The sequence below is a fragment of the Petaurus breviceps genome, unplaced genomic scaffold, assembly GCF_028583685.1.
Source record: "Petaurus breviceps papuanus isolate PSGF00001 unplaced genomic scaffold, PetGlider_PUasm1.0 567, whole genome shotgun sequence".
In the NCBI taxonomy this organism is placed as follows: Eukaryota; Metazoa; Chordata; class Mammalia; order Diprotodontia; family Petauridae; genus Petaurus; species Petaurus breviceps.
This window is the reverse complement of record NW_027186383.1, coordinates 2,768,291-2,790,834: the sequence shown is the minus strand read 5'-3', so window position 1 is coordinate 2,790,834 and position 22,544 is coordinate 2,768,291. Positions and strand designations below refer to the sequence as shown.

General features: G+C 41.9%; 1 long non-coding RNA gene across 1 annotated transcript in view; it reads right to left on the bottom strand.

Moving 5' to 3' along the window:
- LOC138173218 (uncharacterized) overlaps nucleotides 1-16,005 on the bottom strand; it is a 410,193-nt gene extending 394,188 nt beyond the window's left edge. The window contains exon 1 of the long non-coding RNA XR_011171348.1: nucleotides 15,994-16,005. This is a non-coding gene — a long non-coding RNA (uncharacterized lncRNA). The remainder of the gene's footprint in view (nucleotides 1-15,993) is intronic.
- Nucleotides 16,006-22,544: the final 6,539 nt, after the last annotated feature.

Sequence of the window (22,544 nt, the reverse complement as noted above, 5' to 3'; positions counted from 1 at the left end):
AGAGAGACACAGAGAGAGACAGAGAGACAGAGACAGACAGAATGAGATGTAGAAAGAAGCAGAGAGAAGACAGAATCCCTGAGACAGGGAGGTTAGAGCGACAGGAACAACACAGAGAGGCTGGAAGACAGACGGAGAAAGCCAGCATAACGGAAGACTGGAGACAGTGTTTGCGGGCAGGTAACTGCACAGGGGATGGGAGAGGAAGACACGAGAGGCTTCCATCCACCAGCAGACATTGGCTTGGGCAATGAAAAGGCAGGGAGGCAGGCAGCTAGACAAGCAGACAGGTGTTCTCCCACAGCACCGAGCATGGGGGCATCCTCCATGCCTCGTCCACAGTCTCTGCAGAGGAAGAGTCCAGTTCTCTTGAAGCCAGACTGGTTCTTAACGTAAAGCAATGTTTACCAAACATGTTTAGCCCTTCCATGATGCCTCAGGGTCATCGCAACGGACATCATTTATTGAACATTAGTGTAATCTAAGCTTCCCCTCCAAGGGTATAAGGAGGATTAGCCTGCCCTTTCACTGGGTCATGGTCACCTCTTCTTTCTTGCAAGGAAATTAGGCCCAGAGCAGTTAAGTCCCTTGGCTTTTATGTTGGTATGCTTAACATCAGACTGTCATTTCAATAAAATGCCAACAACAATAACCAGCAGCATATGCCAGGCTTCTATAGGGTGCCCCAGATGCCATCTCACCTGATCCTCAGGCTGGCCTTTTGAGGTAGGTGCCCTTAATATCCCCATTTTATAGATGTCAATGTGCTATGTGATAGGAGCTCTCCAAGGCCAGAGACATGCAGGGAAAACTCAAGGTAAAGACCAAGGACAATGTATGAAGGAACAGCAATAAATGGAGTGCACATATCTTGAAGCCCACTTCTTGTGGGCAGATGTGATTCCCTGGCATGGTCAGAGATGCCTTTGAGGGACTCCACAAGCTTCATAATTCATTTCTATATCAATGATGTGTGGGTGTTAAAGAGAAGAAAGGTCTGGTCCAAATTCCTGAAATACTGAAATAAACATAAGGGAAGCCTTTTGAGAGTAGAGGGACAGGATCAGAATGAGGATGCTTCCAAACTGGGGAACTTCCCTGAGGAACGCACCTCTGCCAGAGCAGCACTGGCAATTTTCCAATGTAGGTAGAACCTTAGAGAGTCGACTGGGAACTCGGGCAGTTTCCCTGCTTTGCCTAAGTCACACATCCAGGGGATGGGACTAGAACCCAGGCCTCCCTGAACCCTGGACCTTCTCTCTAGCCATTATGGAACACTGCCTCTATTCACCTGAATTCACAGAAATGTTCATGCCCTGTGCAACCCTACCTGGGGCTCATTTAGTAGAAACATGGAGTGAGTGGGTTGAATACACACAGAAAAGACTCAACAATACCTGAATAATGGATGACTGAACAGATGAATGAATTAGCAAGAAGCCTGGGCTGCATATCCATTAGGGGAGTAGGAATCCAACTGCTTCCTATGCTGCCAGACTTGTCCACTTCATGTATGTGTATGTATACACATACACACATACATACATCATACATGCATAGACACAAATATACACATATATATGTACACATATGTGGGTATAAACATTTGTGCAGCCTGCAGAGTGCTATTCTATTCCAATTTCATGTTAGAGGGTAAGAATTCTGTACTTCTCAAACGAAAAATACAACCTAGTGTTCCAAGGCAGCGAACAAAGGCTCTGGTAACAGAGAAGAGGTGGCTGATGGCTTCCAGCCCCTTTCCTGCTGGAGAGGTTGAGGTCTCACATCATCTTGGAAACCTCCTCCTGCCCCTGCCCCTGCCCCTCCCTTTCCCCCTATACTCTTGGGAGGTGGGGAACAGCTGTTTTAGGAAGACATTCCATTTTGTGACTTGGAAGTCATAACAGAGGTTCTCTGAAGGCAAAACATTTTCTAGACATTCAGTTTGCACAGACTAATTCATGGCAAGGCAGAAAGAGTTCTGGAGGCAGACCCCTGAAGACCTCAGTTCTCATCCACCCTGGCTGTGTGACCCTGAGCATGTCACTTAATCCCTCAGCCCCTTTGGCACTCTAAGCTTCAGAGAAGGTGTTCCCTGTGTTGATGAAGGCGCTTGATTGGCTCTTCCAGGAGTCCCTGTATTGGTAAAATCCACAGTACATTCCCCTTTCCCTCTAGTTTTCTTTTTGTTGATTGTTCCTAACTGGATTTAGGCCATGAGGAATCAGTCTGTATTTAGGCCAATGAGAAAACCCATTTTACTTGTGATCTTTCCAAAAAGAGTTGAGATTGGCAAGGCAAGGAAGCTATTATTTTAAGATGAGCAGACAAGGCATGCCTGAACAACTCCAGGGAAACGTTAGCATGCAGAATTCTTTGGGACTCTCTACATGTATCTCCCTTTCAGAAATGCCTGTAATTGGACAAGCAGGCAGACAAACAGAAAACAAAACAATCATTGCATGTCCCCACTTTGCTTTAATGCTGCTCTGGAATGAATGGGTGACCATGTGCCTCTCCTCTCCTAGACAAGGTGAGAATTGTCTAATTGGAGGAAATGGTGATTGACTATGAAATGCTTGCTTTTCTCTGAAGAGTTTCCCTGCAAGGATAATTCTAAAACTTAAGGGAGAGTGAGTCCAATATGCTTCAGCTGCTTCATTGCACATTTATTACATGCACTGGATCGACCTTCTTATAATCCCTTTGGGATGGGATCTGCTCATTACTTATTGTACATTGAACCTGCCACTGTGCAAACCCCTGTGGGAAGCTTTCCTTTCTCAATAGAAGTCATAAATGGATTGAGAAGAGTGCATTGTGCCCTTTCATGGTGAATGCTAAGAGTTCATAGTTTCTTTGGAAGTATGTCATAACCACTCGGAACATCTCAGCTGATCTTAGAAGCTCCATGTCTCCCCAGAACCTGCAGCATTTGTAAAAGGCCTTGTTCTCTTCCTAATCTACTGCAATTTTAGAAAAATGATGACTTCTTCCAAGTTCATCCAGTGAGTAAGCTACAGCTGCTACCCCCAACGTTCTAACTGTACATTGACTTTAGGGTGAACAGATATGAAACATACATTTTTTTAAATTGGTAAAGTGTTCAGTGTAAGACTCCATCCAGATGACAGTCATTTATGTATAAAGCTTCCTAGGGTGTTGAGGTGAACTAAACAGACCAATCAGGGGTCAGAAGTGCTGCTCATGAGGTCATCTGTGTATATCTAGACTTAGACAATGGGTTCTTCCAAAATCTTTAAGGTCAAACCAAAGTCTAGACTTGTTAATAAACTATTTCAGAAATAGAACTTTTATTCTCCATATAACAAAAAAAAAATACAGACTCAATCCCAGTGCCACCAAAGACCACTGCTGGCACAGCACATTGCTAAAGGTCAAATTTGTCTGCCCACCACAGAAGTCCCATAGATGGACGAGTCACTGAGACAGGAAGGAGGAAGGAAGGCAGGAAACAAGCATTTATTAAGCACCTACTGTGTGGTGGGCACAGTGCTGGGTCCTTTATATCTAATCTTTCCAACAACCATAGTATGCAGATGCCAGGAAGTTATACCATAAACTCCAGAACCACATCGGAAGCCTTCAAGTTCCAGCACTCATCCCCATCATCATGAAACCTTTAACAAGTTCTCTTTGCTTCATAAGTCAAGAACTAGCCTCTTGTTTTGTTTCCCAGGGGCAATGCTTGCATATAACCATCCGTGAGACAGAGAAACCAGTTGCCTCTCTAGTCTCTGAAAATGCCCTCTTGTCACCTAAAGGGGAGAAAGATTGCTTTAGGCTGAAGGAGCAAGGCAAACATCATGAAGATAGCAGGAAATTTCAATTCAGCAGATGAAATTACACAGATATAAAATTATAATCTTACACTATGATTCAAAAGTTCAAGGGAGGGGAAACATGACTATACAGAATTTTGTCTAGAAAATATCTGACAATAGTCCATGATAATCTCAGAATGATAAACGTGTGCGTGGAAGGCCAGAAACCCAGTGAGATCTCGGGCTACCTTGCGAGATGGTGTCCAGGGACAGGGAAGCAGCATTCTCATAGTGCTCTGCCCAGAAAGGGCCACACCCAGAGGATCATGGTCAACTCTGACTGTCACACTCCTGGAAGGATATGGTTAAGTAGGAAGCTGTCCAGGGGATGGAAACAAGACCGTTGAAAAGTCTAGTTGAAGTAATTGAGGATGTTTAACCAAGAGAGAAGAAGAGCAAGGAGGGAAGTGATAGCCATCTACATGTATTTGACAGGTTGATCCACTGAAGAGGGATTGAACTCATTCAGTTTGGCTGCAGAGAGCAGATACAGGAGTAATGGGTAGAAATTTAAAAGAGCCATATTTCAGCTTCGTGCAAGGAAAACCTTCCCAAGAAGCGCTGCTGTCCAAAGGGCAATGGGCAGTCTTTGGAGGTGGTGGTTTTCTCTTTCATTTGAGGTCTTTAAAGAATGGCTCTATGACCAGATTAAAGTAGATGTCTCTGATGTTCCCTTCTGATTATGAGACACTGTGATTCATTTGTTTTTCATCAAATTAGTGGGAAGATTTTAATAGATAGAAATGGTTTGAGTGGGGATTCCAGGAATAAGAAAACCTGCCAACAATGGAGCAGAAGTTCAGGGTAACAGAATTTGCCTATTCCTGAGGCCAGGATTGTCCCCAGGTGACTCTCTAGGACCAGACTTAGTCTCTTGAGCTCCAGTCATGCATCACCAACTTCCTTTGGGGCACCTTGAACTGGATGTCCCATAGGCATTTCAAACTCTGAATATCCAAAGGAGAAATCATTATCTTTTCACTCAAATGATCCTCTCCTCTCAACAGTCCTGTTGATGTCAAGGACACTGCTATTGTCCCAGCCATCCAGATCCACAGCCTCAGTGTTACCTTGGATTCCTCCCTCACATCCCCCACACGTCCGATCTTTTGCCAAATCGTGTTTTGTTTCTACTTTGACAACATCCTTTCTATATGTCCTTTCTCTGTACAAACAAAGCCATTTACACCATGTGCACCTGATACATTGATTTATAGGTTCCCCCCATTAGGATAAGGATTTTTTGTAACTTTCTTTGTGTCCCCAATGCTTTGTGTATTGCATTGCAAGTAGTAGTAGCCTTTAATAAATGCTTGTTGACTGACTAAGTGAGTTGCTCAAGGTTAGACAGGGGTCAAACTAAGCCAGAATGTGAATCTGTTCTTTTTCCCAAGTCCAGTGTTCTTTTTTCCTGCCCCACACCGAATGTCTTAGCCATTCTCGTGTACTCAGGGCCCAGATGTGTGCTTTTTTGGGAAATGCATACTCAGTTAGTGTTTGGTGAATAAATTTAATGCAACTGCATGTTCCATGTCAAGTTCTACTTCACAGAGAAGGCTCTTTCCCCCTGAGACCAATCACTGCTGCATGTGATCATCATTCCTTCCCTGCAGAATATGGATCACGTGGCAGATTTCTCTCACCTCTGGCTTCAAAGGAAAAAAAGAAAGTTCATATAATGAAAGCCCTGAGCTGAGTGTGAGTGACCATCAGATATCATGGAATCAGTGGCCAAGAAGAGCTCACTTAATAAATCCAGGGAAGCACTTGTCCAGGATGGACTGAGAAAGAGACAAGAATTATCTTTCCTAGCGCACTTGAAATAGAACTGTTCCTTGAATGCTACTGCTTTGATTACATAGCTGTACTTTTTGAGGACCCACACCTCTCAATGGGAAGATTAGCTTTTCACAATTAAATATGACAGGTGTTAACAGCCAACTCCTTCCTCAAACTGCTCAGTCTCATAAGGATATAATTTGATTTTGTCAGAAGCCCATTTCAAATAGGTTCATCGATCTGAACCGAAGCTCAGTTATTCTGAACAAGGATGTGTCTGGCACTGGTTAGGAAAGAATCCCCATAAGTGGTTCAAACTGAGGGACGCTAGAAAATGAAATTTTCGACAATTTGTCAGGAGGCCCATTAAGCTCATTACTTTCTGCCAGGAAATCTTCAAATCATTTTATGCCAGCTCTAAATTTAGAGGCACTTGTTCAGAATGTGAAAATGGAAATGAAGAAGACATGGTGAAGTAAGGATTGGTTCAGTGCTGCCATTTTAAAACAAATCTGGACACCCTTGCCAAGAAGAATACAAAAGTGTTTATATGTTTCTCCTCTCCCCTCCATTTCCCTCCCCTCCCTTCCTCTCTTCTCCCCTCCTTTCCTCTCCTCTCCTCTCCCCTCCTCTCCTCTCCTCCTCTCCCTTCCCCTCCTCTCCTCTCCCCTCCCTTCCATTCTCCCCTCCTCTTTTCTCTCCTCTTCCCTCCTCTCTTCTCCTTTTCTCCTTCTACCTGTCACTTTTATGTATCTTTCATTGTAAACAAACGTTTAAACATTGTAAACAAGTCCTAAAATAAATGAAAAACTGCCACATTCTTTGCAGATGATATGATGGCATACTTAGAGAATCAACTAAAAAGTCTTCTTGAAATAATTAACAACTTTAGCGAAATTGCAGGATATAAAACAAACCCACATAAATCATTGACATTTCTATATATTATTAACAATATCCAGCATCAAAAGATAGAGAAATCCCATTTAAAATGACTTCAGATAATATACAATATTTGGGTGTCTACCTGTGAAGAAAAACCCAGGAACTATATGAACATAACTACAAAATAATTTTTATACAAATAAAGTAAGATTCAAACAACCAGAAAAATATCAGTTGTTCATGGGTAGGCTGAGCTTATATACTAAAAATGACAATTCTACCTAAACTAGTTTACTTATTCACTGCCATACCAAGCAAACTACCAAAAATTATTTTGTAGAGCTAGAAAAAAATCATAACAAAATTCATCTGGAAGAACAAAAGATCAAGAATTTCAAGGTAGTTGATGGAAAATAAAAAGCAAAGGAAAGAGATCTAGATGTACCAGACCTAACACTGTATTATAAAGCAGCAATCATCACAACTATTTGATACTAGTTAAGAAATAGAGTGGTGGATCAGTGAAATATCTTAGGTACACAAAAGCCAGTAGCCAGTGACTATAGTAATTTGCTAATAAACCCAGAGGCTCCAGCTTCTGGGATAAGAGCTCACTATTTGGCAAAAGCTGCTGGGAAAATGGAAAATAGTACGGCAGAAATGCATAGACAAATGTTGTGTTGGCATAGACCAACACTTTACACTGAATACAAATATGAGGTCAAAATGGATACATGATTTAGATATAAGGGGTGATACCATAAGCAAATTAGGAGAGCAAGGAATAGTACAATTGTCAGATCTATAGAGAAGGGAAGATAAAGAACATTACAAAATGAAAAATGAATAATTGTGATTACATTAAATTAAAAAAGGTTTTGCACAAAAATGCCAGTGCAACCAAGATTAGAAAAGAAGCAGAAAGCTGGAAAGCAATTTTTACAGTTAATGTTTCTCATAAAGGTCTCATTTCTAAAAAAATTGAGAACTAAATCAACTCTATAACAATACAAGTCATTCCCCAATTGATAAATGGTCAAAGGATATGAACAGGCAGTTTTTAGAAGAAGAAATTTAAGCTTTTATAGTCATATGAAAAAATGCCCTAAATTACTACTGATTAGAGAAATGCAAATTAAAACAACCCCAGTTCCATCTGATTGACTAATATGATAAAAAAGGAAAATGATAAATGTTGGAGACAATGTAGAAAAATTGGAACTCTCATGCATTATCAGTGGATTTGTGAACAGATTCAATTTCGTAAAGAACAATTTGGAACCACGACCAGAAAGATACCAAGCTTTGCATACTTTTTGTCCCCTGTACCACTGCGAGGTCTATACCTTGAAGACATAAAAGGAAAGGGACAAACACATTGGAAACTAAGGAGGTGTCCTCTATGAGGCAATACCTACATAAATTGTGGTATATGAATGTGATGTAATATCACTGTCATGAGAAATGATGAAGGGGCAATTTCAGAGGGAATTGGAAAGACCTTTATGAAGTGACTGATGCAGAGACAAGTGAGTAGAACATATATGTGTGTGTATGTACATACACATGTACATATACTAATACTATATGTGTGCATATGCATATGTATGTGTGTGTGCATATGTATATATATATGTGTATGTATATATATACACATATATATTAGTCTTATAAAGAAAAACAAACTTGAAAGATTTTGTATGCCTGTCAATGCAGGGATAAGCCATAAAGATGAAACATACTGCTCTTTGACAGAAAGATGATGAACTTAAAATGAATATATATATATACACATATGTGAATAAATATTCATATATGTGTGTATAGATAGTGTGTGTGGACAGAGTTTATGTGGAGATTTATTTTGGCAGGCTATATAACTGTGTGTAAAGAATGCTTTTTTTGGGGGGATGGAGGGTGCTATTTCTAAAATTACTGAATTGATGAAGGAAGGAAGATATTGGAAAAGACAGATGAGTTAAATGTGTGTTACTTGAAAAATAAATTGCTTTAAATGAAAAAATAAATAAATTCCTGGCCTCCATCTCTCTTCTCATAAACGAGGGACCATTTCCAACAAGTCAGTAGAAATAGGAGACAGGGCTATTTCTCTGGACATCCAGGGTGAGAGATGTTCATACAGGCCAAAGCAAGGAAAGGGGGTGAGGAATTGGGCAGGGTAATCACTTCCTGCCGTCACTCTGACACTGGATGCTTTGTGACTAGTTCAATTCAATGGCACAGTAGAATGGTCAGGGGCTCTGGAGTTACAGGTTATGAGCTCACATTAAATCAAGAAATCAATCAGTGAGCATTTACTATGTGCCTGGCATTCAGTTGGTGTTAAGGATGCAATGACAAAGGGGGAAAAAAAAAGGAAGAAGTCGCTGGCTTCAAGAAGCTTGCCTTCTATTGGAAGAGACATGGCCAAATGTATATGGAATAAATACAAAGAAAAGAGTCTTGGGGGAAGATGGAAGGGTCACTGAGAAGGAGGGCAGGTACCAGCACGGGAGTGCCCAAGAGAGGTCCCATGTAGAAATCCTGCCTCTGATACTTACTAGCTATATAATCCTGGATAAGTCACTTAACAGCCTCATCTGGAAAATGAGTGAGTTGCAGTAGGTGCTGTTAGAGTCCATTCCAGTGTTATATCCATGATTTGATCATCTTAAATCCAGGGCTTCAAAAATACTTTCTCTTCATTGCAGTCCTCAGCATCTAATCGCACAAGGCAAAAGCAGTGTGAGAACACTACAAGCCTGCCCCTGAGTTGGGAGCAGAAAGGGACCTTCAAGATTACCTTGATCAACCCAATCATTTTCATCAGTGATGAAATCAAGGTGCAAAGAAGTGAAACTGAAGGAGGTGAAAGAAAAAAAGGTGACATGAGTGGGCTAAGGCCGTTGAGGTGGACAGTGCTAGAGCTGGCCAAGAAGGGGAGAATTGGGAGAATCTCCAGCTTCTGAGTGTTTCCCGCTGCACCCCAGGGCTTCCTGCATAATCCCCATTAGCCACTACAAGGAATCAGAAGGTCCTTGTGAGATGAACACGCTTTGTCACTTTTCAGTCAACTTTGCCATTCCCATGCCTACTTCAATCTCATGCTTTCCTTGATTGTGGGTAGGGAGGAAGGGAGAGTGTGTCACTGGGAGGACACCATGAGTCACACAACCAAACAAAGATGAGCAACATATCCTGGTTTGGAGAGTGAATGGTGCAGAATGGCTAATATCGCATCAGATAAGAAAAATAAATTTCCCTTAGGGAGTGACAATGACAAACTTCATGGCTGCTGAGCCTAGGAGAACCAGAGAGAAATTGTTTTCTCCATGTGGAAGCAAACTCTTATTTTTCAAAAGAAAAAAAAATCATGAGCTGAAATCTGAATATTCACTGTGCATGCAATTACAATCATAAAGAAAAATGACTAGGACTTTTGTGTCTTTCAGGCAGAAAGTTATCTTTAGTGAAAGAGGTGCCTTATTGGTCCCAAAGCTTCAAATGTGACTGTGACCTCATTCAGATCACAATTCCTCCAGGAAATAACCAGAATGCATCTCTAAGTTGATAGCAAAATCAGATTATGGAAGAATGGATCCAGTAATTTGATCCATCTTCTGAAATAATAGCCAACACTCCCCAAATGAGAACATTTAATGCCTGAGGGACTGTGGAAAGACAACCATGTTGGTAGAGCTATGAGTTGGTCAATCAACAAACATTTTACAAGTTCCTACTACACGGCAGGTATTGTGGTAGGCACCAGAGATACATAAGCAAAAAATGAAATCACCCCCAACTGTTCTGGATATTAAGTTAGTTTAATGTCCTTCTGTCCATTTTATTCCTTTGACTCAATGACCTCACTACTTGACACATAACCCCAAGTAGATCAAAGATTAAAGCAAAGTTCTAATAGGTGTGTGGATTTGGAATTCTTCTTCCTTCAAGGAGAGAGATGTTGCTTTGTTTCTTTCATCCTTTTTTAATTTTTTTGCCTTTTGGAGGGCAATCGGGGTTAAGTAACTTGCCCAAGGTCACACGGCTAGTTTATTTTTTTGTGGGTGTTAAGTGTCTGAGGCCAGAATCAAACTCGGATTCTCCTGACTCCGGGGCCAGCTCTTTACTCACTGAGCCACCTAGCCACCCCTTTCTTCATATGTTCTTAAGGGAAATGCAAATCAATTCAACTCAAAAAAAATTCTTTAAAATTCTACCATGTCAAAGGGCTCAGACACATGATAGAAAACCAACCAGCAGCAGAAATCTTAAGCTATACATCTAGGTTATAATGATTGAGAGGGATTAAAGTATTCTCATTTAAACCATGCATGGTCTCACTGTTCCCTTCCCAGTTGTGGGGTGGGTTGGGAGCAGTTTGTGATTATCAGTGAGAAAACAAGACTCAGCACATTGATCCAAGGAGGGGCATCTAGGAGCCTGTGTGTAAGTCTTTTCAAAGACATATCCTCAGGGAAAACCTCAGGATTTAGGGCCACACACAGAAACTCATTTCCTTAATTTGAAAGAAGAGATCATTGTCTTCCCCCAACACAAGTACATATCAGAATGACTCAGCTTTCCTTTTGTGGGGGACAGAAATCAAGCACTCCATAAATAGAGTAACAGTGGCAATTCAGAATACAAGTTAGTCATAAATATTTGACTTTTAATCCAGAAAATGTTCTTTGTATGCATGTGTGTGTGTGTCCGTGTGAAATTAGAAAAGTTGTATATTTGCCCAAGAATTCTTGGACGCCAGGCCAATCCTGTCCTTTTTATGAATTGGGGTCTCAAGATACCTACATATGTTGTAGTTCCCTCTGACTCATAAGAGGGCTTTTTGTTTGTTAGTTTGAAATGAATGAGATTAAGCAGGAACAGAAGCAGAGTGATTTATCCACTGACTTGTCCTGAAGTTATTTTCATGTTGAGGTCAAGAAAGGACCAGCACTTCCAGGGATCCGTTGGTGGGGGGCAGTCATGCAGACAAAATAGTGGAGGCAACAGGGGGTATCTAGATGATAAGGCTTGAAGCTAGAGGATTTGAGTTCAAATTTGGATTCTATCATTAAATAATTACATGTCATATCAGCAAGCACCCCAGCGTCCCCAGGGTGGCTGCCAACACAGGTTCTTGGATCTGCTTTGTTAAAGGAAAGCAACTCAAAATGGGTTAACAAGCTTACTTTAATAAGTCAAATATGTATTGTTTACCTAGTTCAGGGGAAAAAGGTCAGCACCCTGAACTTCAGAATATAGAGACAGAATTATCAAGACAGAGAAACAGATCAAATAGACAGGTTTCCAAGCTGTCCAACCATTACATCCATACCAAATCAACATCTGGGTTTTTCAAAGCCGGGGGGCTCTCAACAATGGCTTCCTAGAGTCTCATCTGATCAAATCACAGAACACTTCTCAAAGTGAGCCCCAAAACAAAGCCTCAAATCAGGGTTTATATAGCCTTCTCCTGGCTCAGAGAATGTAACAACCTTCTGGACCCACTGGCCAATCAAAAAGTATCTACTGAAAAACAAGCCTCCCACCTCAGGCTCCAGGTACACTTTAGCCTAGGGTCAGAAAAGATCTTTAAATTTGCATTTCCATTACATTCAGCCCCAAGATCTATAATGGTGGGGTGCTTGCTGCTACAAATGTTTGCTCTTGTCAAAGTCACTTCAGCTCTGTGGGCCTCAGGCTCCCCATCTGGCCAGTAAGTTAGGAAAGGTCAATGACTTCTGAGGTTTCTTCCTGCTTGAAATCTGTGACCCCAAGAGCTGCCAGCTCTAAGTCCATCATCTTAAGTGATACTAGCCTTTCCACTTGTAGATCTCTGAAATCAATATGTTGCCTCTGCCAATTTAGGATTGAGTGAGCAGAAGAGAAAGGCTAGACTTATGTACAAAATGAGGAGGTTGGCCAACTAGACCTCTACCACCAAGAAAAATGAAAAGGACTCATGCACAAAAATAATGATAGCAGCTTTTTGTTGCTATTCTTAGGATCAAAGAATTGCAACTTTAGGACTTTGAAAATCAAGTGAGGAAAGGATGACTGAATGATGGTATATGAATGCAATGCAACATTATTCTGTGTTAAGAATGGTGGATTCAGAGAAACCGAGGAAGATTTATATGAACTGATGTCAAGTGAAGTGAGAAGAATCAGAACAATTTATAAAATAAATATGACCATGAAAAGGAAAACAACTATGAAACATTTTCATAATCCTGATCAGTACCAGGATTGCTCATAATACTTCAAGTATGCCAATGAATGAAGTCTCCTGTCTTTAATAGAAAGGTGATGGACTGGAGGTATATATTGAAACTTCTTTTCATAGGTAACTACTGGGAAATTTGTGTTTGCTCATGCATATGTGTCTGCCTATTTGATCTTCACAACAGTCCTTGCATATAGTGGTTCTTATTATCCCCATTTTATAGATGAGAGAGGATAAATGATTTGCTCAGAGACACACAGCTTAGCAACTGTCTGAGGCAGCATTTGAACTTGGCTTTTGCTGACTCTGAGCCCAGCCCTGCAGACATTACAACACCTAAATCTACCCCAGACTTACAACAAGCTTAAGAACAGCATTTAATACACAAAGAGAGGTCTTTTCTTCATCTTGACATGAGGCAAGTTCTCAGCAATGTTTATTCCCGGGGAGAAAAAGGCCAGGGAGCCACAAGATACATTGCCAGTGTCTTCATTACTTTATTCTCTGTTTGCAGAACAGTCCTAGGACTCCTCAAAACATTAGCAAAACCCTCTTCCAGGATTTCTGTAAACATACAACAAGAAAATCCTTCTTCAGGGCTTCTGAACCAAGAGCAAGGTTCCAGGACCTCTGCAACAACAGCACTGTCCTTCGCCAGTGGGCACAATTCACTCTCTTTCTGCAGAACAGTCTCAGGAGCTGTAATGGTTGGACAGTTGGAAACCTGTATATTTGATCTGTTTCTCTGTCTTGATAATTCTATCTGTATGCTCTGAAGTTCTGGGTGCTGAACTTTTTCCCCTGAACTAGGTAAACAATACATATATGACTGATTAAAGTAAGCTTGTTAACCCATTTTGAGTTGCTTTCCTTTAACAAAGCAGAGTCAAGAACCTGTGTTGGCAGCCACCTTGGGGATACTTGGGATGCTTGCTGCTACAGGATCTCTGAACCAACATCAAGGTTCCAAGACCTCTGCAACAACAGGGCTGTCCTTCACCAGGGGACAGAATTCACTCTCTGTCTGCAGAAGAGTCTCAGGAGCTATGAACCAACAGCCAGGTTCCAGGACCTCTACAACAACAGGACTGTCTTTCACCAGTGAACAAATCTGGCAAAACAACATCAAAACAGACAGACAAAGTACCAGCATAACAGCCATGTCTCCAGTCCTTGGCAGCTCTGGGTGGCAGCTCTCAAAAGTCCTGGGCAATTCAAACTAGCCCTCAGCAATCTTCTCAGTCTCTCTCTGCCTCCAAGATGCTGCTTCCAAAAAATTATTCTGCCTCTCTCTTTGCTTGTGTCTCTCTAAATTTATGTCACCAGCTCCTCCCAGTTCAGCCCTCTCTTTTCACATCAACAAGTCCATCCCACAAGTGGGATTCAAAAGCTCTGGGTTTTAAGACAATCAATCTGAAAACCAATACAAAAATCAAAACAGGGGGATCTTGAAATTCCTTAATATTGCAGGGGTTTAGAATATGAGCCATGTTTTCATGAATCAAGATGGATAAAGTCTTCCTGATTACTCTAGGGCACAACAGCCACACCCCTCTCACCATCCCCATGTGAATACATTGAGTTGCACGACGTCAAGCATAGAAATGAAAAGAGTGAGGAGAGTTTTCTGGCTCTGACCTCTGCCTACACATGATGCCTGAATGACATTTCTCTCTAAATTCTACTTCTCCAAACATGGGCAGATTCGTCTAAATGGAGGCAAAGCATAAGAAGTAGAAGTGAGAGTAACATAGACAAAGACTACAACTGTGTTATTGAAACAGTCACCAGAAGGAAGAAGAAATTCAAGTATTGGGCAAAGACATCTGAAGGTCAGAGAGAAGAGAATATGAAACATCACATCCATCCTTCTCCAGGGCAGAGAGGTGGAGGAATGCAGAGGCACAATAGCTGAGATGTGCTCAGACGGGCTCTCAAAAGTCCAGTCTGTATGGAGCTGTTTTTCTTTGACACAAGATGAGTTTGATCTGGAGAGAATGGATCATATGGGCAGTGACTCTGACATAAATATGGACATCATCAATCAATAAGATGCATTTAAGTTAATAAATTGACTTCCTGGAATCCAAGCTCTTAAGAAAATAGATTTTATCATACCAATTGCACATAAAATGAAGCCTTATATATCCAGAACAATGTGGCAGTAATCATTCCTTTTTCTGTAGGATCAGAGAATTGGAAGGGACCTCAGACATCCTCTAGACTAGAGGTATCACACACAGCCCACAATAGCTCAAGTGCAGCCCAAACCAGGCTAAAATGGAATTGGGGACATTGAACACAAGAAATACTCGATATATCAGAGATGATGTTATACATAGTTTTCTAAGCCAGTATGACACCCACAGGGATGGCACCCACCGGGATCCTTGTATATGGCTTAGTGGCTCCCATTTCCATTTCAGTTTGCCACTGCTAATTTAGTCAAAACCTCTCATTTCATAGAGGAGGAAACTGAAGCCCCAAAAAGGATAGTGCCTGGCATGAAGTCAACAGCAAGTAAGAGGTAGAGGCAGAATTTGACCCCAAAGCCTGTGACTCCAGATCATGGGATCCCAGAATCAGTATATAGAATGAGAAGGGACAAACCTCAGAGGCATCTACTCCAACCCCTGATCTGATTTTGTTTTTTTTTTTATTGTATTTTATGTTATGTTTTCAAACAACAAGCATGTCTTTTCTCTCCCTCTCCCAGTTAAAAACAACTACAAGAATTATGCAGAGTCAAGTTAAACACATTTCCACATCAGTTGTGTCCAAAAAAGTGGATGTATCCTTGTGCATCTTAACTCTATTGCCCTCCCTCAGGAGGTGAGTGGCACACTTCATTTTCTACTCCCTGGAATAGTTCCAATTCCCTTTTACAGAACTGGAAACTGAGACCTGGGGTGACTTACTATGTGATCTGCTGAGTAGTGACCACCTGAGGTGACATTTTCCATCCAGGCCTTCTGTCTGAAAAGCCAGAGCTCTTCCTATGGTGCCAGTTTCCCTGTATAGCTATCATTCACTGAACAGACACCGATTAAAGGCTGATGAGTGCGTGGTGCTGTAGGAGTTGGAAAGAGAAAACAACTTTCCTCCAGACTATTTGGGAGCAGTTTTCCCCAGAGAAAGAAATAAGGGGATTATAGAATCTGTTTTTCAAACAAGAACAGAGCCAAAAAGAAAGAAAGAAAAGGAAACAACTTATAGTGATCTTTGCAATCCCTGCACCACACAGGCCAGACAGGCCTCCCCATGTACATGAAGAAAACCCAATTTCCTGAGACCCAAATGGAGCCACAGGATCAAACATTTTAGATGACAAAAACAAGCCATTTACAATGAAAAATCCCATAGCCCCTGGTAACCAGATGGACTGCAAATGTGTAGATGATGGTAATGAATACCAGAAGAATTCCATATTTGGTGATGTATATACATACCCCATTCCCACAATGATCTGAGCCATGGATCATGGATGTCTTTGATGGTTCCATATGTTTTTAGAAGGGTCCTTGCCTCCCCCACTGAAGGATAGCCAAGCTGCCCTCAGAATCAGCTCTCCTCTTCAAAGCATCCCCTCCCCCTCATCAAGGAAACATATCAGATGTAGGCTTGCTCTACCTTCTCAGCACCCCCCACATCAATGTAGCCAAGGAGAAGAAAGGGAAGGGAAGTTCTTTGGGGAGTCTTTCCCATCAGCTTGGGGAAGATGAATGGACAGCTGGTTCAGAACTCATCAGGAAAGACCTATTCAATTTCCCTCATATCCTATTCCCACAAGGCATACACCTGATTTCTCTCTTCAAAATAGAATGTTTAGTATCCCAAACTGGCTTTATTATGAGCACACGTTTCATCTTTCCATCGACATATGTGGAGTGGTGCATTTTGATGGAACTTGGCTGCCTTCTAGAGACACCAGCATTCATCAATATGGGGTTGGAAAGCAATCATCAAAGCATTGAAGGCCAGACTCCCACAGGGAAGCTTTATGTGATTTTTCCCCTCTCATCCCTCCTCCACCCCAATCATAACAAGGTGAAATCAATATGAATTCCAGCAAAGATGAGTCACTATGAATCCATCCAAAGATAAACTCAGGCAAATGGAATTTCTTTGAAAGTTGGCCATGGTCATTGCCCTAGAGATTGGATAAAAAATTCTCTTTCTATTCATAATATTGGAGCTGCTAGTGAGAAAGAGATGGCTTTCTCCTTTGCAAAGGAATCCTATGCTTTTCAGAAGACAAAGGTGCCAGACATAAAATCTGGCACAGTCTCTTTCACAGGTGCTCAACAAAACTTACGTCCCATCTCAAATCTTGGCAAGCCTACAGACATCATTTGCATTTGCCCCCTCCATGGGGATGCAGTGTGGTGTCAAACTCAAATATAAACAGATGCTTGAAGGTCTTATACTGAATTAGACAACTACAAGAAAACATTATCTGTGTTGTATCATATTTGTCTTTATTTTGTTAAACATTTCTCCATTACATTTTAATCTGGTTCTGGTCACAGTGAAGAATTCACCTTCCACTTTTGACCCATTGGCTGAGAGTTTGATAGCTCTGACTGTGGCAGATGTTGGAGTCAGAAAGCTCAGATCCTGGAGTTATCTGCTGTCTTTTAATTGGGGAACGTGTATTTTGATAGTGTCTGCTACTGTCAGGCATTAATGTATAAGTATCCTAACAAATTTCCTCACAACAACCCTATGAGGTAGATACTATTATTAACTCCATTTTACAGTTGAGGAAACCAAGGCAAACAGAGGTTAAATGACTTGACCAGGGCCACAGGTAGTGTCTGAGGCCATATTTGAACTTAGGTCATCTTCACTCCAGACTGAACGCTCTATCCCATGCCCCCATCTGCCTCAAGGCTCTCTGATTCTTAGGTCAAGGTATTGGGAATACTTCAATTTTGTCCTTGGTTAGAACCTCTTTTCCTCTGAGGAAACAGATTTACCTTTATTAGTTTGTTTGTTTACTTTTAGTTTATAAGATTCAGTTCCACAATCCCTTGAATTTCAAATTTTCTCCCCCTCTCTCTCCTCCTCCTGCCCCCAAATACATGGCAGTATGCAATTAAGTATAGGATCCTCAAATATTTTTGCATTAGACATTAGTGAGGTAGAAATGGATTTTTCTTCATTCCCTCTGCTCACCAACTTACTTGCCTAGAATCTAGTGTACCTAGGTGTTAAGACTGAAAAAGCTAAGCCTAGAAGGTAAATAAGTATTCTGTCTGGCAGAAGTGAAGAACAAGCAGATTTCAGACATCACAGACAAACTATGCAAAGGTCCAGAGGTGAGAGATGGAGATGGGAGAAGGGAAGAGTTTATCCCAGGAACAGTGAGTGGGCCTGTTTGACTGGAATGTAGAGGATATAAAGGAGAGTAACATGAACTAAGTGCAGAGAGGTAGGCTGGAACAGGACTTTTACTAGATGTTAGAAGCCAAGAAGAGATATTTATATTGATTGTCCTCTCAAGGTAAAACAGAGAGATGGGAGGGTCTTGAGCAGGGAAGTGCTGTGGTCAGAGCTTTGCTTTTAGAAGAGCCATTTGGCAGGTTCATGGAAGATGGATTGTAGAGACCAACAGTGGGGAGTCAAATTAAGAGATGATTGCAATTGTCCAGTTAAGTAATGAGGAAGGTTTGAACTAGGGGAATGGTCATGAGAATGAAAAGAAAGGGACATATTTCAAGAGAGATTGCAGAGGAAGAATTGACAAGACTTGGCAATTGATTAGGACATGCAGTAGGAGAGAAGCAAGGGGAAGAAGAACTAGAGTCTGAAATTAAGGAAAGAAGAACAGGTTCAGGAGGAATGAGTCAGAGGGAGAGACGGGATGATGACATGCTATGGCGGAGGGAGGAATTTCAGTCAAGGCTTCGGAAGTGACAAAATTTCAGATAATGGTGCTGTGTGACATGATCAAACTTATGGGTGGAGCCTCGGGCATGAGACTTAGGGATGGTGATGGGCTGGAAGGCCTCCCTCTTTGATAAGACCCCAACATGTACACTGAAGTCTTCAAGTATGAAGGTGAAGACGAGGGTTCAGAGGATGAGTGATGTGCTAACTGGGAAAGGCTGACTGCTTGGGAAGCTAGTGTGTGTCCGGGACAAGGTTCTGCACTGGCTGATAGAACATAATGCAGTGGGGAGGGACAGGAGGAGCAGGGCTGGGGCAAAGGGAGCAGATCAGCTTCCTTTTCCACCAGCTGCTCTGCGTGATTTTCAATCCAGATCGTGGCGCTTTCCTGGGGATAAACTCATCACCAGAAGAAATCTCATCATCACAGAGATTGCTGCAGCTGCAGACACCAAACACCTGCTCAGTGGCCTCAGTTGGCTCTCCCCTGATTGCAGGGCTGGAGGATGGAGCAAGAAAACCCCCAAAGCCCCAGACCCTTCAAGGCTCTTTTGTACCCCCAGCTTCTCTGCTCAGTTACAACTCCCCGGATATGTACTCACTGGTCACACACACACACACACACACACACACACACACACACACACACACACATGCACTCACACACACACTCACACACACCTTTTCATCTCGCTTTTTTGAATGGTCTTCCCCCATTAGACTGTAAAATCTTTGAAGGAAGGGGCCATCTTTCCTTCACTTTGTATCCCCAATGTGCACAGTGCCTAGACATGGTAGTTAATTAATATTCATCCACCATTAACACTACAGAGCAGCTGGATGGCACTGTGGATAGAACCTGGGCATCAAGAGGACCTGAAATCAAACTTTGCCTCAGGTTTTGTTACCCCGGGTTTAAACTTGTTTGCCTCAGTTTCCTCATCTGTAAAAATGAGCTGAAGGAGGAAATGGCAAACCACTCCAGTGTCTTTGCCAAGAAAACCCCCAATGGGGTCACGAAGAGTTCGATGTGACTGAAACAACTGCACAACGACCTTGAAGATATAGAATGGAAGCAGCCATGAGGAAAAAGCTTCTCCCTGAGATTCTTGATTCTTTATTGAGAACAAGGAAGATAAGGCCCACTCTTCCCTGGGTTCTAGATGGGGTGACCAGGGCTACAGCATTTTCCAAAGAGAGCCAGGTCGTTTTTGGTGCCCAAAGACAAACAGTGTCAACTGAAGTGAAAAAGACTGAATGGGAGATCATTCACAACCCCGTGAGACGTCCAGAGAGCGGAGCATGTGAACGGGAGGGCTTTGGCTGAGATGTACAGAGAGGTAAGCAGAGGAAAGCTGGGGGCAGTGGTTAAACTCTCTTTACCAGCCCTCCTCTTTTCTCCACTGTTAGTTACTTTTCTCTGAGGTTATCTTCCATCATATGTTGCTGCTCAGTAATTTCAGTCATGTCTGACTTTCTGCAATGTCATTTTGGGGTTTTCTTGGCAAAGATATCATAGTACTTTGCTATTTCCTTCTCTAGCTCATCTTACAATTGAGGAAACTGAGGTCAACAAAGTTAAGTGATTTTTCCAGGGTCACACAATAAGTAGACTGAATTTGAACTAAGTTCTTGTTTATAATTATCTCCTTGCTTGGTTCCACTGGGGCTTGAACCCAGAACCTTCTGCCAGTAAATCAGACATGATAACCATTACACTACAGAACTGTTGTCTGCCTGTGGATCCTGGACAGTACCAGCACCATGCCAGGAAACTGAATGTCTTCCACTTGAATTGTCTTGGGAATATTCTGAAGATCCCCTGGCAGAATAAGGGACCAGACACTGAGGGCCTTTCTCAAGCTGAACTGTCAAGCTCTCACCTCTGCTTCAGAGAGCACAGCTCCAAGGGACTGGCCACATTGTTCGAATGCAAAGTGTATACTTGCCGGAAAGACTATTTTATGGAGAACTCGCACGGGGCAAGCCCCACAAGTTCAGAAGAGCAATACAACGGCACTCCCAAGGGCTCTCTCCAGAACTTTGGAGTTGATTGTGTTACATGGGAGACACTGGCACAGGACCACCCAGCATGGCGAGCCCACGTCAGAGAAGGTGCTGTGCTCTACAGGCAAAGCAGAGGAAACGGCTCAAAGGAGACTGGGCATGAGCAAATCTGGAGAAGCCACCCAAACGTCCACACAGGTTGTTTGTGCTGGACCTGTGGGGGAGCATTCTAAGCTCACATTGCTCTGATCAGCCAGGCAGCCACATTGAGACTTGACTTTAGCAGAGCGATGTCATTTGGGTCCTTTTCAAGAATGAAGGACAACAAACCGTAGTTATCTGCACATCATCTCTCCCAGAAGACTAAGTTCTTTAAAAGTCAAGACTATGTTTTTGTGGCTTTTTGTATCATTAGCATAATTAAGTGCTTAATAAATGCTTGTTGACTGACTGACTCTTCACTGACTTTGGATTTGAGGTAAGAGGATTAGGGTTTGAATTCTAGTTCTACAGCCCTGTGACTTCAAGTTAGTCACTTCCTCCCTGTGTGACTCAGAAGCGTCTTTTGTAAAATGAAAAGCTTGGGCTAATTTACTACTGAAGACCCTTCTAGCTTTAAATATTTGCTACTGAGTAGAATAAAATAAATGTGATTAGGGTTAATAAAAAAAACATATAAAATCTATAAACAATTAGCCTTAAGTCAACCCTGCCCCCCCAAATATAAGCAAATGCTAATTTCTTGGCAGATTGTACAACAACAAAAGCAAGCACAAGGAACTCTGTTTTGAAACGCTTATGGCATGAGCAAAGACACCATTTATCAACTAAACAAGTTCTCAGAATGAGAAGAGAAGGTTCACATCTCTGCTAATAGACTGGCCATTGATCAGCAGTGGTCAGGACCTCAAAAGATCTTGAACCAAAATCAAGGCTCTAACACCACACAGAATTCTGCCAGGAGCTGACACCACTGAAAATTCATGTTCCTTTCCTCAGGGTTTATGAATCATCTTCTTAAAGAAGCTGATCCCATACAGATGATAATAAAGATAATGATTATATTGCCATTGTCTACACCATTGAAATATCTCAAAACGATTTAGCTTAAGTCCCAAATCACTTCTGGCCATAGGGACCTTCCATTGAATCTTGCCTTCCAAGAGCCACAGATTTATTCTATTTCACCTTGTCTTCTGTCTTTCAGCCTAACTCTGCAGCCCAGCCCCTTGAGTTTAGCTAGCAGGTGATTATTTCCCAATGGCCCTGGGTCCTTCAAGCCACCAAACCAGATTGATGTTATTAATAGCTTTCTGCTTAAAACAAGACAAAGCCTTTATTTGAAAAGGTTTCAGTGTGGCAGAGCTGATAACACATGTTTTCTCTTTTATCAAGGAAGTGTCCAATGTTACTGAGAGATACTTTTTCATCATTTCCCCAAAGTGAAGTTTCTTCCATTATTCACACTGGCATTAATGAAAAACAAGGGAATAATTGCTATGAGAATCTGACAGAAAGGGTGCAGAGGATAATCTCACTGAACAAGATCATCTATTTTTATCTAACAATAGAGAGAAGCAGCAAGAGCAATTCTGCCTGGCTCCCAGCTCCGTCTTAGAGCCTGTGTAATAGAAGCATAAGGCTGGCTCACACAGTCATTGGGACAATCACAACAGCAACACCACAGCTCTGCTCAGGCTGCCCTCACACAAAGGTTTCCAATAGGCTCATTGGGTTTCGAGACACTCAAGGATTCCTGAGGCCCCATCAATGTGTTTAGTGTTACTCACTAGCTGGAGAACACAATTCAAAGCAAAAAACCAAATGTAAATAGAATAATGACAAGTGTTAAACAGAATTAAGGAGAACTTTTTTTCATAGGCACATGGAGAACACTGTCTCACAGC